The following is a 13,064-nucleotide window of genomic DNA, read 5'->3' as shown; positions in this document are numbered from 1 at the left end:
TGTGAACCACCCCACCTCCCCCTCTGAATTATTATAATATTGAAATCAACTGGCTCTCAGGTAGAGATATGGGAACAGGAATGACAGTTCTTTACTACAAAAATGAAATTAAAAATGCAGCAGTATAAAAGCAAAAACCAAAAAAACAACCCACTGACAGAGTCAGAATACAAGCTGACACCCTGTTAGTCAGGGTGTTGGTAGCAGTCCTATTAATGGTGGCTGCAGTCCTTCTGGAGTGACAGACCTGGTTCTGTTGAAGTAACAATCCTGTAGAAGGGCAGAGTTTGCCTCTGAAGGTCTGGTGGTGTGGATGGATCCGGTCTCTCTCCTCTGGGAATTCACTGGAGAAGAGCTGCTGTGGTGTTCCAAGTCTCCAAAGATATACAGGTTTAGATGCTTGGCTCCTCCCCCTGGGTGCAGCATCTCACAGTGGGATGATGTAATTTCATCAGTCATGCAGTGAGACTCAATGGCCCATTAAGAGAAGATATCCCCCTGGAGGAAGGATGGGCTGTGGAAGAATACTCTCACACCTGGTTTTAACAGCTGGCTCATTAACAGAAGATAATCCTCAGTTATGAGGGATGGGTCATGAAAGAGATAAAGAAAACTGCCCCACCTGGTTTCAACAGACAGTAATAGAATACATACTTTTGGTTACATCTTGCATTGCAACCCAAGACAGTGTGTTTTGGTTTGTCTTTTTTGGGGTTGTTGTTGTATGGCTTTGTTTTGCATATTGAAATTCAAAAGGCAGAGTTTTCTGTCCAGGAACTGGCAGAAGAGTCTCAGGTGAGCTGACCTTGTAATGGCCATGGCTGCAGAAAGCTGTTCTATTGTGACATATCTGTGTGTATGGCCAGCCGGTGCAGGCTTAGGGAGTGTGGGTGATGAAAAAAAGAGGTGAATTTACTTTGTCCTTTTGAACAAAACCCCAAAAGCAGGAGCAGACAAAGCAGAGGCACTTTTGCCACAGAGATGTGAGGTGTTGAGACAACTTAACCTCTTTGGTTGAACTGCACATGACTGCATCCTGGAAATCAGCTTTGTCAGAGTCTAAATGTGTGCCTCACTAACTTACTGTACATTCAGACTGACAGGATTTTCCCAGTTTATTAGGCTCATTTGAAGAGGAAGCTGGATGCATTTTGCTAGTATGGAGTTTTGGACACCTCTGTGATCTTCAGCCAGACTCTTAAACCTGAAAGTAAATTCTCATTTAATATAGGTCTTAAAAACGAGATTCACTTAATAAATTATAAAAATAATTTAATATAAACTAAAGACAATTAGGAGACAAAAGAAATAAAGCAAAGGGTTAAAACGGCCGGGTGCCCTGGTGGGTTGCCAGGAACACACCTGGTATCTCAGGAATACGCTTTTTATACCATCCTTGCTGTGAGAGGTTAATGCATATTCAAGCATGTCCCCTCCCTGGTTCCACCTTCTTGGATCATGTTATTTTCTGCTGGTCAGCATAATTTTTGCTGGTCATTATTATTCTAGCTGGTCAGTATTATTTTGGAGTTTGGTTTCCTTTCTGCTGCAGATGGTCACTTGTTGATAAGGGTCCAGGCCCCTTATACTTCCTCAGAGAGCAGATGGGCTTCATATCTTTCCCCCTTGCCAACGTCCTGGTACCGGCTTTTTGGTAACAGTTTGCTCTCCATTTCCTGCTGCTGATAATAGCCTGTTTTCCACAGCTTGATCCTCCCATTGTCTTGCCTGTTTGAGTTATCTTGCCTTCTCTGGATGAGACATATCCTTACCATTCAGAATTCCTATCTAAGCCTATAACTTGCTAAGAGAAAAGAATATAGTGAAAGCATATAATATATTTATCAGAATAATTGTGAAAAGCCAATATTTACAACATGAATTCACAACATAGGGCTTACTTTTTCTTTCTCAAGTAAGTATAGTACTACCCACATCTTGGACTCTGAGGCTGCCTTGTCATTTCCCACAGATGTAAGGGTTGCACAGGTTACCCTTCCCTCAAGCCCCAACAGCAGTTGCTCACTTCTCTTGATCTCCTGTGCTCAAGCAGTTTCTTGAGTGGACCTAGGAGCCACCCACCCAGTTCCCCTGCAGACCTATGAGCCATCAACCCAGCCAGTTCATCAAGAGGGAAGATGCTGTAAACTGGAGGTGAGATCTAAGAGAGCCATGTGTTCAAATGAGTCCCACTAGAAGGCAACCCTGTCTCAGCAGCTCCCAACAAGGGGCAGAAGTGGTCACCTCCTCAGGGAAGGGTTTTTATGGCATGTAGAAGAACAGGATAGTGGGTCAGATCTGTGCTCTTGAACACTGCTGCTGGACAGATGGTGAAATATTCTGGTTTGCTTCTTGCATGTAGGGGACAGTGAGATAAATAGATGCTGCTTAGGAAGAGTGTGACGGACAGTGATGAAGTGGAGGAGAAGGCTCCTTTACCTATCTAAAGTCTGCAGAGAGCAGCAATAATTTGCAGACCCAAAGTTCTGGAGTAAAATTCCCAAAGACTCAGGATGTGTTATTTTGGGCTGCCTACTTGCTCTGTCTGCAGAGGAGGTTGTCTGAATAAATCTGTCCAGACATTTCTAGAGTTTCTCTTTCCCTGGATATGCCATGAACGGTGCTCAGCCTGGCTGTTCACAGCTGACTAAATCCTTTTGAGAATAAGTCACTCCTAAATGAGAGGTGACAGTGGATATGCAGACAGCGAGAAGTTGAGAGTGAGATAATGAATATTAGAGAAAGGCTAAACTAAATGGGGAATGAGCAATATAAACTTGCAGCTCTTATAAATAGCACTGCACTGAAAGGATGGGTTTTATTTAGAAATGTAGTTCCCAGGGAGAACTTAGATTTCTTGACCCATAAATTCATAAGTTTGCATCTGTGAACTTGTCCTTCCTTCTCAGCTGTTAAGAGAGAGACAGGTTGGCACAGGTTAATATTCATCAGGGAGATTCCAGAAACAACATCCCACTCTTTATTCATTGAAGTTGTGGTATTAATGTCTGATGAAATGATGCTCCTCTCTGTCAGTCAGCCTTGCTGTCCTGTAGAGCAGAGAAGAACAGATGGGATGCAACTACTTGTCCCAGGCTCTCAGTGTTACATCTTGTGTGGTGAAATCCCCCATTGACTCATGGCTAAACGGAGCACTCCTGTGTGCTTTCATTCTGGAGGTGACTGTACCTCAGCAGAAACGTAAGTTACCCTGTACTTTGTTTTACACATTGATTTTGGGTGGACATAGACACAAGGTCATTGCCTAAGGCAGAGATTTGCAAAGAGCTAAAGAGAGTTAATTGTCCAAGTTCCATTAAAATGCAAAATAATTATAAAATCTCATTAAAATGCCATATAATTGAATAGCTTTATTTTATTTTATTTATACTATTTATTTATTTTATATAAATATTTATTAATAAATATTTATTTTATTAATAAATATTTATTAATATAAATATTTATTAATAAAATATTGATTTTATTTTGTGCAATACACAGTGATTTTTATGCATGGATTTGTGTTAGAACCACTCAGCAAGATGAATATCCCTCCTGGTGCTGAAACTCAAACATTTACTTTTTCTAATTTCACAGTATAAAAAGGAATTTTTTGACTATTTAAGAAAGGTAGTGTCTCAAGACTTCATTTATCTCTACTTACATTAGAAATCTGTGACATGACTAAAAAGACACATTATTGCTTTTGTCTTAAAATAAACAAATCAGGCTTTGAGGCAGCCAGGAATTCTGAAATTAAATGAGGAAAGGACCTTATAGATGAAATTGTGGCAGAGAACTGGAAATTTATCTAGTGGAGTTGTCATATTGGCTTCCTGTGGCTTTCACTTATAATTGAATTAAATGTAATTTAGCTGTACATAGATAACACAAGCAGAAGGCTGTCTGAACATTGTCTAGTAGCTATGGGGAAATGCAGTGAAGGAACTGAGAGAATTTTGCCCATTAATAAATAAAATGGCTTGTGGGGATTATTGGGTTTTTAATTTCTGCTCTGTGGAAATCAGAAGCTAGAAGCAGAAGGGTGTTGGCAGGAAAAGAGGTTACAGTGTGTGTGAAAGCCATTGGGACCTCAAATGATAATTTGGGCTAAAGGTTATTCTGGGGCATTTTTTGGATCTTTGGTGAAAAAGTTATTTTCAAATTGGTCCCAGACAGAACTTTGTAATACTGTGAAATGACAGCTTTGCAGAACATCTTCCCTTTAGGAGTGATTCATTGTGGCAGCTGGGATTTTCTGTTTAAGTTTCGTTGGTTGTTTTTTCTTTTCAGTAGTGGTATTTTTACCTTTACTTTTAAAAGTTTAGGAAAAAATGTGCTGCTGGTAAGAAAGATGCAGGGAGGAAGTACTGAACTGATGAAGAGAGGGTGTTGGCCCCCTCTGCAAAACACAGTGGTTTGTGGCATTAAGATTTATTAGTTTAGGAAAATATGTGGTATTAAAAGGAGATAGCAGAGCTCGATTTCCTCACAAGCTCTGATTCCACTGATCTCAAAGTAAATTGTTTAATTTTCTGTGCTAATAATGGTGTTTTATCTCGGTGAAGATAGAGCTTTGGAGTTACCTGAATCATTGATACTGGCTAGACTAAATTATGATCTGTGTTTGAATTATCTTCAGATTTTTTTTTTAGATTGATGTTTGTCACAAATGCATCTAGAGGATATGGAGAGGCTGCTGGCTTGGCTTGGCTCGGCTCAGCTAGGCTCGGCTTGGCTCGGCTCGGCTCGGCTTGGCAGGATTTTTTTTTTAAGGTGAGGTGCAAATGAAGTTCTCCCATCCAGGTCCCCTCTATCTTCTCTCTCAGTTCCCTGTATCATCCTTCCCAGAGAGCAATTGAAAGTTGTCAAATCTCATTTTACCTCACTTCCCTTGGTAGTGCAGATGTTACCTCTCCAGACTGATGGGCTGCATTCCCTCCTCTCTGAAGATCTCTCCACCTCCCCCTTCCTGTCAGACACCAACTGCTCATCTTCCTTTCCCTGATTCCTATCTGTGCACTGTCCTGAAGCTGCTTCCAGCCACCCTGCCCAAAACTAGGCAGTAGCTCATCCACTCTGGAAGGCAGTGGCAGCTGGGAAGGCGTGAGAAGCCACTTAACTCCCATTATCTCACTTGAACTAACCATAAAGGCTGTTTAGCCTGCTTGCGGGGTTTTTGACCACTGACTATTGGACTTTGACTCTTATGGGGGAAGTTGTTCTTCCAAGATCCCCAGCAGAACTTCATTTTCTTCCTTCTTATCCTTCCTCAAAACTCTGTCTTCCACAGCAGCATTTATTAAAGAGATTCTTTAGCTTCTTTTGACAATGGGCAGCACTGTTCCCATATTTGACCCAAATCCTCCAGTTATTTCTCATGCATCCTTAGCTGTACTCACGTGTTCCTTCATGCTCTCATTTGGTCCTCAGTCCTGGCCTTGGAAGGTGGGTCTTGCAGGCCCCACTGATGATAAGGTTTATTTTGGAGTTGGCTGACAAAGGCAGACAATTCTTCAATTATTAAGGACACTGGGCTAAATGCTGGTTCCTTCTCTGCAGCAGCATCTCAGCTTCTTTTGGAAGCTGCTGTTGGATCACACTTCAATGTTTTGCACTGTTAATTTTACCCTGCTACAATCAATCTTTTTAATATTAAGAGACATTAAATATCGACCCATATTTCAGATCACCTCTGTAAAATTACTGAGTAAATGTGACCCACAAGGTTGATCTTTAAATGGTACAAACGGGCAGAAGTGGCCTGCATCCCTTTATAATTCTTTGACATTGGCACTGGAGGGTAGCTCATGGGAGACATCTCACTAATGTGAGAGGCAAAAGTGACCTGAGAAATGGAAGCAGAGGGAACTTCTTACTGTGTGGAACATGCACCACTAGTGCTGTTGTCCGTCACAAGTCTTGCTGAATCATGAAACAAGGAAATGTGGGGCATGGGATAGATCCCCATGAAGGCAAAGCAGGGTTTCTATGAATTTCTTTAAATATTAGTGCCAACTGCTTCTGCTGTGTATTTCAGTTCCTCCAGCAGAGGGGCAGCAGCACTGGGGAGAGGACAGAGAGGCTTTTGGAGGACTATACTAACCTTTTGACACTCATTTTCCCCCTATTTTGTACGTAAGGAGTTGGATACATAACACATGCGCTAGAGTCAGGTGAGTCTGTGGTGTCACTGTGCATAGGAGTCTTTGTTTTTACCTGATTGAAGGCAGTTCCTCATGCAAATAAAAAAGCCACACACTTCATTTGTTGTTGTAGAATATTCTTAACACAGCCACTAGTACCCATTGTATACAAGGCTGCAGTTCACCTGCTGCGTAAGAGCAACCCTATCCCAGTGTTGGCAGCATTTAATCCATCAACTCCAAGTGTCTTAAGACAACTGCTGACATAAGGTGCTTTCCACCTCTTTCATTGCCTTTTGTAGAATGTTTTTGAACTTGTTCAGAAACTTGATAAAATAAATATTCTATGCTCTGTGGCTGGAAAGTCCTTGGAGCTTGGCTGTTTTGACCAGGAGTGAGCCATGAGCATGTGGGTTGATGACCTGGAATGTGTTTGCATGCTGTCTGAACTGATCTGGACAGATACAGAAAGGGTAAATCTGCATGTATGCTACAGACACTGGGCTATATGTAAAATTAGGGTAGTTTAGAGCCCATACTCATACAAGGGACCTGGGCAATGCACTGGAAAGGAGGAATATTCTCAGTCTACCCAGCCTACAGACCTTACCTTTTTGTTATAATGAGATCAAGCCAATGTGAACAGTTACGTTTGCCATAGACCACTATGAAAAAGGCTGACAATGCAGGGACATAATTGTCCACCATGTGAACCCTTACATTTTCTTACCACTTCTTTGTTGCTCATCTTCAAAACTTTATTATTAGTACTAGGTAACAATTTATGATAGGTTGTTGAAAATATTTACTTATGCCTCCCTTAATCTAGACTTGCACATTTCTCTTCATGCTTACATGATTGGGAATTCAAATTTTGGGATATTTCTTCTTAGCAGCCAGTATTGTATCTAAGTCCTGTTTAATCTCCTCCATATGCTGAAGAGCAAAAGGCCAGAGCTGTGCTGCCCAGTGGCATAGGAAAGATCCTGTCCTGCTTGGAAGTGATTAGAGTCCTTCTGTTTTCAGCTTTGGAAGTGAAGTGTTGCCAGGTTACTTGACTGGTCAATAAAGAATGCTCATTAATCTGTTTTCTGCTTCTTGATGACAATTGTTTGATAGCCTGATCAATTTATGACTACCATTTGTGTGGTGACCTCCTGCTGCTTTACTCTCTTTTTGTTTTAAGAATGAGGAGAGCAAAAATATGAGAGCCTGTGTTTTCCTGAGCTTTGGGGATGAGGTTTAAACACTGGATTTTTTTTTTATAATTTGCATCGGTATTCAAGATCAAAATCTCTTGCAATGTTTTCTGTGACAACACTGAAAGTATAAACATAGAAATCAGAAACAGATAATTCCCTGGAGACTGAAGGACTAATATGTGAATAATCACACCTCCTACTTCATAACAATATCATAGGGGAAAAAAAAAAGGTGTATTATGCATATCTGCAGCTCTGCTGCAGTGTCTAGACCAGTGTCTAGTCTGGTGTGTGAAGCGTGTGTGTGTAAATATTGGAAGGGTAGATATCAAGCTCCCAGTGTGGGAGTGAGACTACACAAATAAGGCACTATAACTTTGTGCTAGCACTTGCTAAGGTTTTGTATCTGCCCTGTAGCCAGGAGCCAAACCACACTGGTTCTGGGACTGCAGCTTGTGCAGTTAATGAAAGGCGTAAGTCTCACCAGAGTTAGCTATCTGTAGATGCTGGAAGACTGAACAACCACTGAGATCTGAAGTCATGCCTGAAGAGCAAATCACTTCTTTAGAGCATTTGTCATCAGCTTATCTCAAAGTGTTTCTTAAATGAGGCCGATTTCCTAATTTCCCATTCAACAGTTGAGTATGCACTCATGGAGACATGGGGAACAGGCTGACCAGGGTGGAGCCAGGACCTGAAGTCGTTCATCCTGAGATGCAGGAGGAAAATTGTCCTGCCCTCCCCATTCTGGAGCTATGGGAATGGTCCAGTAAATACGCTGGAGTAGTTGTCGTGTGTACCTATGTGCTGGCTCTCTTCAGGCCCTTTGCTGCACAGTTCTCCAAAATGATACCAATACATCAAAGCCTGAATGGTTTTCTGATACTTTTTCTAGGAGTGCTTTAGAACAGATTAGAATAGAATTGAATCAAATGTCACCTTGAAGGAGACAGCTTCCTCTTGTGGCTCTCTTTGGTGGCCAGGATCCCTGACTGCCTTGAAGTATAGGCATGAGTAGTGTTTAACACCTGTGCTCTTCTGAAGGTATTTTTCCTCATGATCCAACCCACAGGGGGACATGCTCTAATCTCATTTTTGTACATGGAAGCATGGGACTGAGGAACTGTGGAACAAGACAGGAGAATGTATCTCATGCAAAGTTTATGTTCTAGTTTGTGCAGGGAGTTAGTTTGTCCTAACCAAACCATCACTCCACAACCTGCTTGGTTCTGCCTCCAAGACTTGATTCATGGCCTTGGCCCCTCTAGTCTGGGATTTAGTGATGTAATACCCAAAAGTTTTGATTGATAGAAAGCCAGAAAGTGATTAGAAGATCTTGCAAAGTGTTAACAAATCACTCACAGATGAATGTTGATTTATCTGCAATAAAAATCACCCTAAATTAAATGGTCTGATTCATCCAGCTTACTTGTAGCAGGAGGGACTGATTTAGTGATGCTGAGCCCAGCCATTAATGTAACATGTTCTTTAATCACAGTGGGCATGTTAAACTGGGATTTATAAACCCAGTAGAGTTTCTGACTTCACCCTGTAGCATTGATGTTGGGCACCTTGAAAGTTCTCTCAGCTGTGAGAAGTATTGCCAGGCAGAGGACACTATTGACACAACCTTACCAGGGATTTCCTCTCTTGGAGCCTGGGGATGCTCTACACTTTTGAGTTTGGAGATCAGATCAATAACCTTTTGCTTTCCCTTTCTCACTCCCAAGTCAGCAGAAAGAAGAGACATGGGAGACTCCTTTCTGATGAGCACATGGGGGAGAAGGGAGGGTGGGGCTTTATGCATCTGTCTGTGGTAATTGCTGGCTCATTCATTGCCTGCTGCTTTATGTTTAGTGGAGTCCCAGGAGATCAGTGTGGGGCAGAGGGGGACAGGATTTAAAGTGAGAAGGAATTGCTACCATCCTTCAACCTGACTTCCTGAATTATTCAAGATGTGGTGTTTTGCCTTGTAATTCTCACCCTGACAGTAATAGGTTTGTAACTGAACCTGCCAACTGTGCAGAGAACCAAGCATCCTCCGCTAGCCTCATGCCAAAAATTAACTTTTAGGTCTGTGCTGCAAAGAGTAGGTTTTGTGAGGTATGAAATACAGCTGTATTTCCCTACAAAGCTGTGAGCTTTCCATCTTTATAAATTTTAATTTTATGGTAGTACTGGGCTATTAGGGAGCCCTAACTGGCCAGCTCTGTGATAAAGATGTGAAATTCATGTTTTTTCACCAGGACACCCAAGGTACAGGAGTCTCTTGTATGTAGCAGTTGCTTTTAAATGAAATTAGTTATTTCATAATTGCAGGTAGGCATTGCTATGCTTTTAAAATGGAAGATGGCTTTGGCTGCTGGAACGAAAGAGAATTTTAATTAGATTAGGAATTAAAGCAAACTATCTACCCCCTACCACACTCTTCCCCAATGCTAGGTAATGCCAGATGAGGTTTGATTATAATTATAGTGTCATGAGTGTTAAAGCTTTCTAATGCACATAATGATGCTTTAAAAATTACCTCTTGCACATGAAGATTTAGCAAGTTATTATCATTGCCATATGTCTAGATTCATCAATCATAAACAGAGCTTCAGGGGGGCTGAGAAATTCTCTGAATTGAAAGTTCCCCTGAGAGGCAATACTGGACAGGTTGGCTGAGTTTCTGTGACTTACCAATCCAGTTTCTCCCTTGCCTGTGGTTTGATCCTGGGTGTGTGATTCTCAGCAGGAGGGGTGGCTGTACAGCCCCTCACTGGGAGTGAACGTAGATGAACTTTCCATTACCCCCAATAGGAGTATTCTTCCCAAAAGTATCATGAACTATCTGCCTGTTTCTTGGACTTGGTGCTTGCTCCTGCACCAGCCAGGCACAGCAGCCCTGCCATGGAAGAGGTTTGCTAGGCTTTGAAGCAGCAGGTTTTGATAGACTGAGGACCCTTCCCAGGTCACAGGGTTAATGATCAGGCTCTCTGCTGCAGTGTGACCACCTGAACAGCTTCCAAATTGCAGAGGGCTAGTGCAAACGCAGACAGAAATTTTGGTTATTAAAAGCTGTAGAGGTAAAAAATTGTGATTGTAAGACTTCTGTGAACAATAAACTGTATCTGTCAATGCAATTTCTAGCATTTACTAGGAACATCCAATGCCACAGAGAAATATTAATTCTCCTTTTTTTCCCCCTCCAGTTATCATCATCATTGCAAGTAGCACTGTTTACAGTTCTGCTTTTGTCTTTAGAACTAACAGCTCTCTTGTTTAACAACAGTAGGGAAATCTGGGACAGTCCCACTTCTGCTTAGTGACACTCAAAGCACTAAAGGTTGCAATGAAATCCCAGCTCTCCTGAAATCAATAGCAACATTTTTGCTGACATCAGAAGAGGCAATGTGCATCAGTGCATGCTTTCAGGTTTTTCCTGGAAAAGCCAAAGTAAGGCTAATTTGATCTCAACTGATTTAATTTGAACTGAATAATTACTATGCAGTGGTTCTGAGATCCCTGAGCAGATAAGATCATCTTGTAAAGAAAGGGCTATATAAGGCAGTATCAGACGGCTCAGTTACCAGTTATGATCCTGGTCACAAGTCAGGAGATGCTTAATGTGTGTTTAACTTCTGAGCTCACTAATAGTTCCTGTGACTTAGGGAGAGGTTTTACATGCCTAACCTTCAGAAAGTGCTGAAATTCCCAAACCATGACTAAATTAAGATCTAATATACAGACAGCCTTTCTTGAATTTTAGGTTTCTCTGCCTGGAAGCCTGACCTTCTACAAGCCTGAGAAGGAATGATAAATTGTCTTTGTAGATAGTCCCAGCCAGTTCAGTTAATCCAGCAATGATGATGGCTTCAAAATTCAAAATACAGAAGACCCTTAAACTGCATGGACTGTGCTTCCCTACTTCTGTGAATTTAAAGAGGGAGAAAGCTGTTAAAAGGAGCACTATACACTATACTGTATATATTATATACTACATATATATATATATATATACACATATATACATATATATATACTATATTTTACAGGAGACTGTAAAATGTAACTGCAGCATAATAAAACTTTATCACTTATTAATATATCTAGCAAAACCAGAGCAGAATGGAGGATCTGGTAGAGCCTTCCAAAAATGCCTGGGGCACACTGGGGTGTGTGAGGCCGCATTGTACCTTGACAGCTCTCAGGAGTCACTTGCTCATATGTGGGGAGGCAGAGGCAAAACAGTGTGTGAAGAGAAGATGGATGCTCTCTTACAGAGAGCTTTCTAAATTTTTTTCTTTGATTTTTTCTTGGTTTTTATTTTCTTAGATCAGCATTGAGATCAAAGGCATTCCAGTGGGACTGCCAAACAACATATTATCTGTGGGAAAGAAAAAAGAGAAATCCAGTAAGTTATTTTGCACAACTTTCTACTATACTAGCCATGTTAATTGAGTTTCCTCCTGTGATTTAACTAAAATGGACGTTGATCTTATTTTTTGACAGGCTTTTGGCTTCTGCCCTGTGAAAACTGCCTCCTTCAAGTGAGAGTTCAGTCTTTAGAACTCTTCACCAAGCAGCATCTTCTAAGCAGTCAAGCTGTTTACCATTATTTTTGCTATGTCAGTCCCAAAAGACTTATTTGCTAATTCTCTGATCATGTTATTGTGCCTCTGAAAAACTCAGCAAATATGGAGGTAACCACCATACTTGTTTTCCTTTGATACTTCCTTGAAACCTCTCTCAGCTGGGAAGCAGATGCATTGCACTTACCTGGCATCGGGCAGACAGAACTGAGGCTTAGTTTCTGTGCTCTCCATTGCTTCAGCTCTCTGTCCTTTCACCTCCTTTACGGGTATGCTGCTAGTAACAGGGGTTGCAAGTGGTGAAGGACAGGGGCAGGTATCCTTCCTGCTTGTCTATGCAGAATGGTGCTATGATACCTCAGCAAGTACCTGGAAACTAATATATTGATTAATTCCTTCTTGGGGTGATAGCAGTAGGAATGAGCTACAGTTGCCTTTAGAGGATGTGTTCCATTGCTGACCAGTGTGCTTTGAACAGTAGGTTCTTTTTAGCTGTGTCTCTCCCAACGTATGTTTTTATCTATTTTCTTGATATTCTTCTCTCCTTTTATTTTTCTATTTCTACCTTACGAGGCAAGTAAGGAGATCATCACAAGCTCCATGCCTGCAGGGAGACAAGGATGAGTTTAGTACTGTTATGATCATGATAAACAGTAATTCAGTGGCACTGCCAGGCTTTCAGAGGGGGAGAGATCTACAGGCAGAGATTACCATTTCTGTAATAAAAATGTCTGCATAAACCATCATACAATCCAGTATATAATCCTTCATTTTTTCCTCTCTAACAGTTTATTTCACTGCAGAAGAGTGCTTTTGGGTAGTTGTTCCCAGCATTTACAGAGTTTCCTGATGCCTCCCTGTAGGTATGTGACAGGACAATTCAATTGGCAAATCATGCTGGAGAGCAAGCATGGGGCAAGTGTCTGTGATGGAGAGGCACAAATTATCAGAGAGCCTGAATTCAGCAAGATGCCATTTTTCTCCTCTGGGCATTTCTCCTTGCACAGCTTGCTGTTTTTGTGGCCTAGTTTTAATGAGAGATTTTTGACAATAGTTGTGAATGTTGACATTTTCCTCTATTTTTTTTACTTTGGGTTTGAGCTGAGCACACACTGGAGTGAGGAAGCTCAAGGGTGTCA

General features: G+C 41.4%; 1 protein-coding gene across 2 annotated transcripts in view; it reads left to right on the top strand.

The window, feature by feature from the left end:
* Positions 1-13,064, top strand: part of LOC111928712 (serine/threonine-protein kinase PAK 3) — a 117,676-nt gene that overhangs the window by 15,217 nt on the left and 89,395 nt on the right. The window contains exons 2-3 of one of the 2 annotated variants that reach the window (XM_086850603.1): positions 11,669-11,747; positions 11,846-12,036. The exons of the other annotated variant lie outside the window; for it this stretch is intronic. The gene's annotated coding sequence lies outside the window, so the exon portion shown is untranslated. The remainder of the gene's footprint in view (positions 1-11,668; positions 11,748-11,845; positions 12,037-13,064) is intronic. 2 annotated transcript variants of the gene reach the window in all.

Source organism: Cyanistes caeruleus, chromosome 14 (assembly GCF_971803275.1).
Source record: "Cyanistes caeruleus chromosome 14, bCyaCae1.hap1.1, whole genome shotgun sequence".
Classification (NCBI taxonomy): Eukaryota; Metazoa; Chordata; class Aves; order Passeriformes; family Paridae; genus Cyanistes; species Cyanistes caeruleus.
The sequence above is the reverse complement of the archived record's forward strand: the minus strand, read 5'-3'. Positions and strand labels throughout refer to the sequence as shown.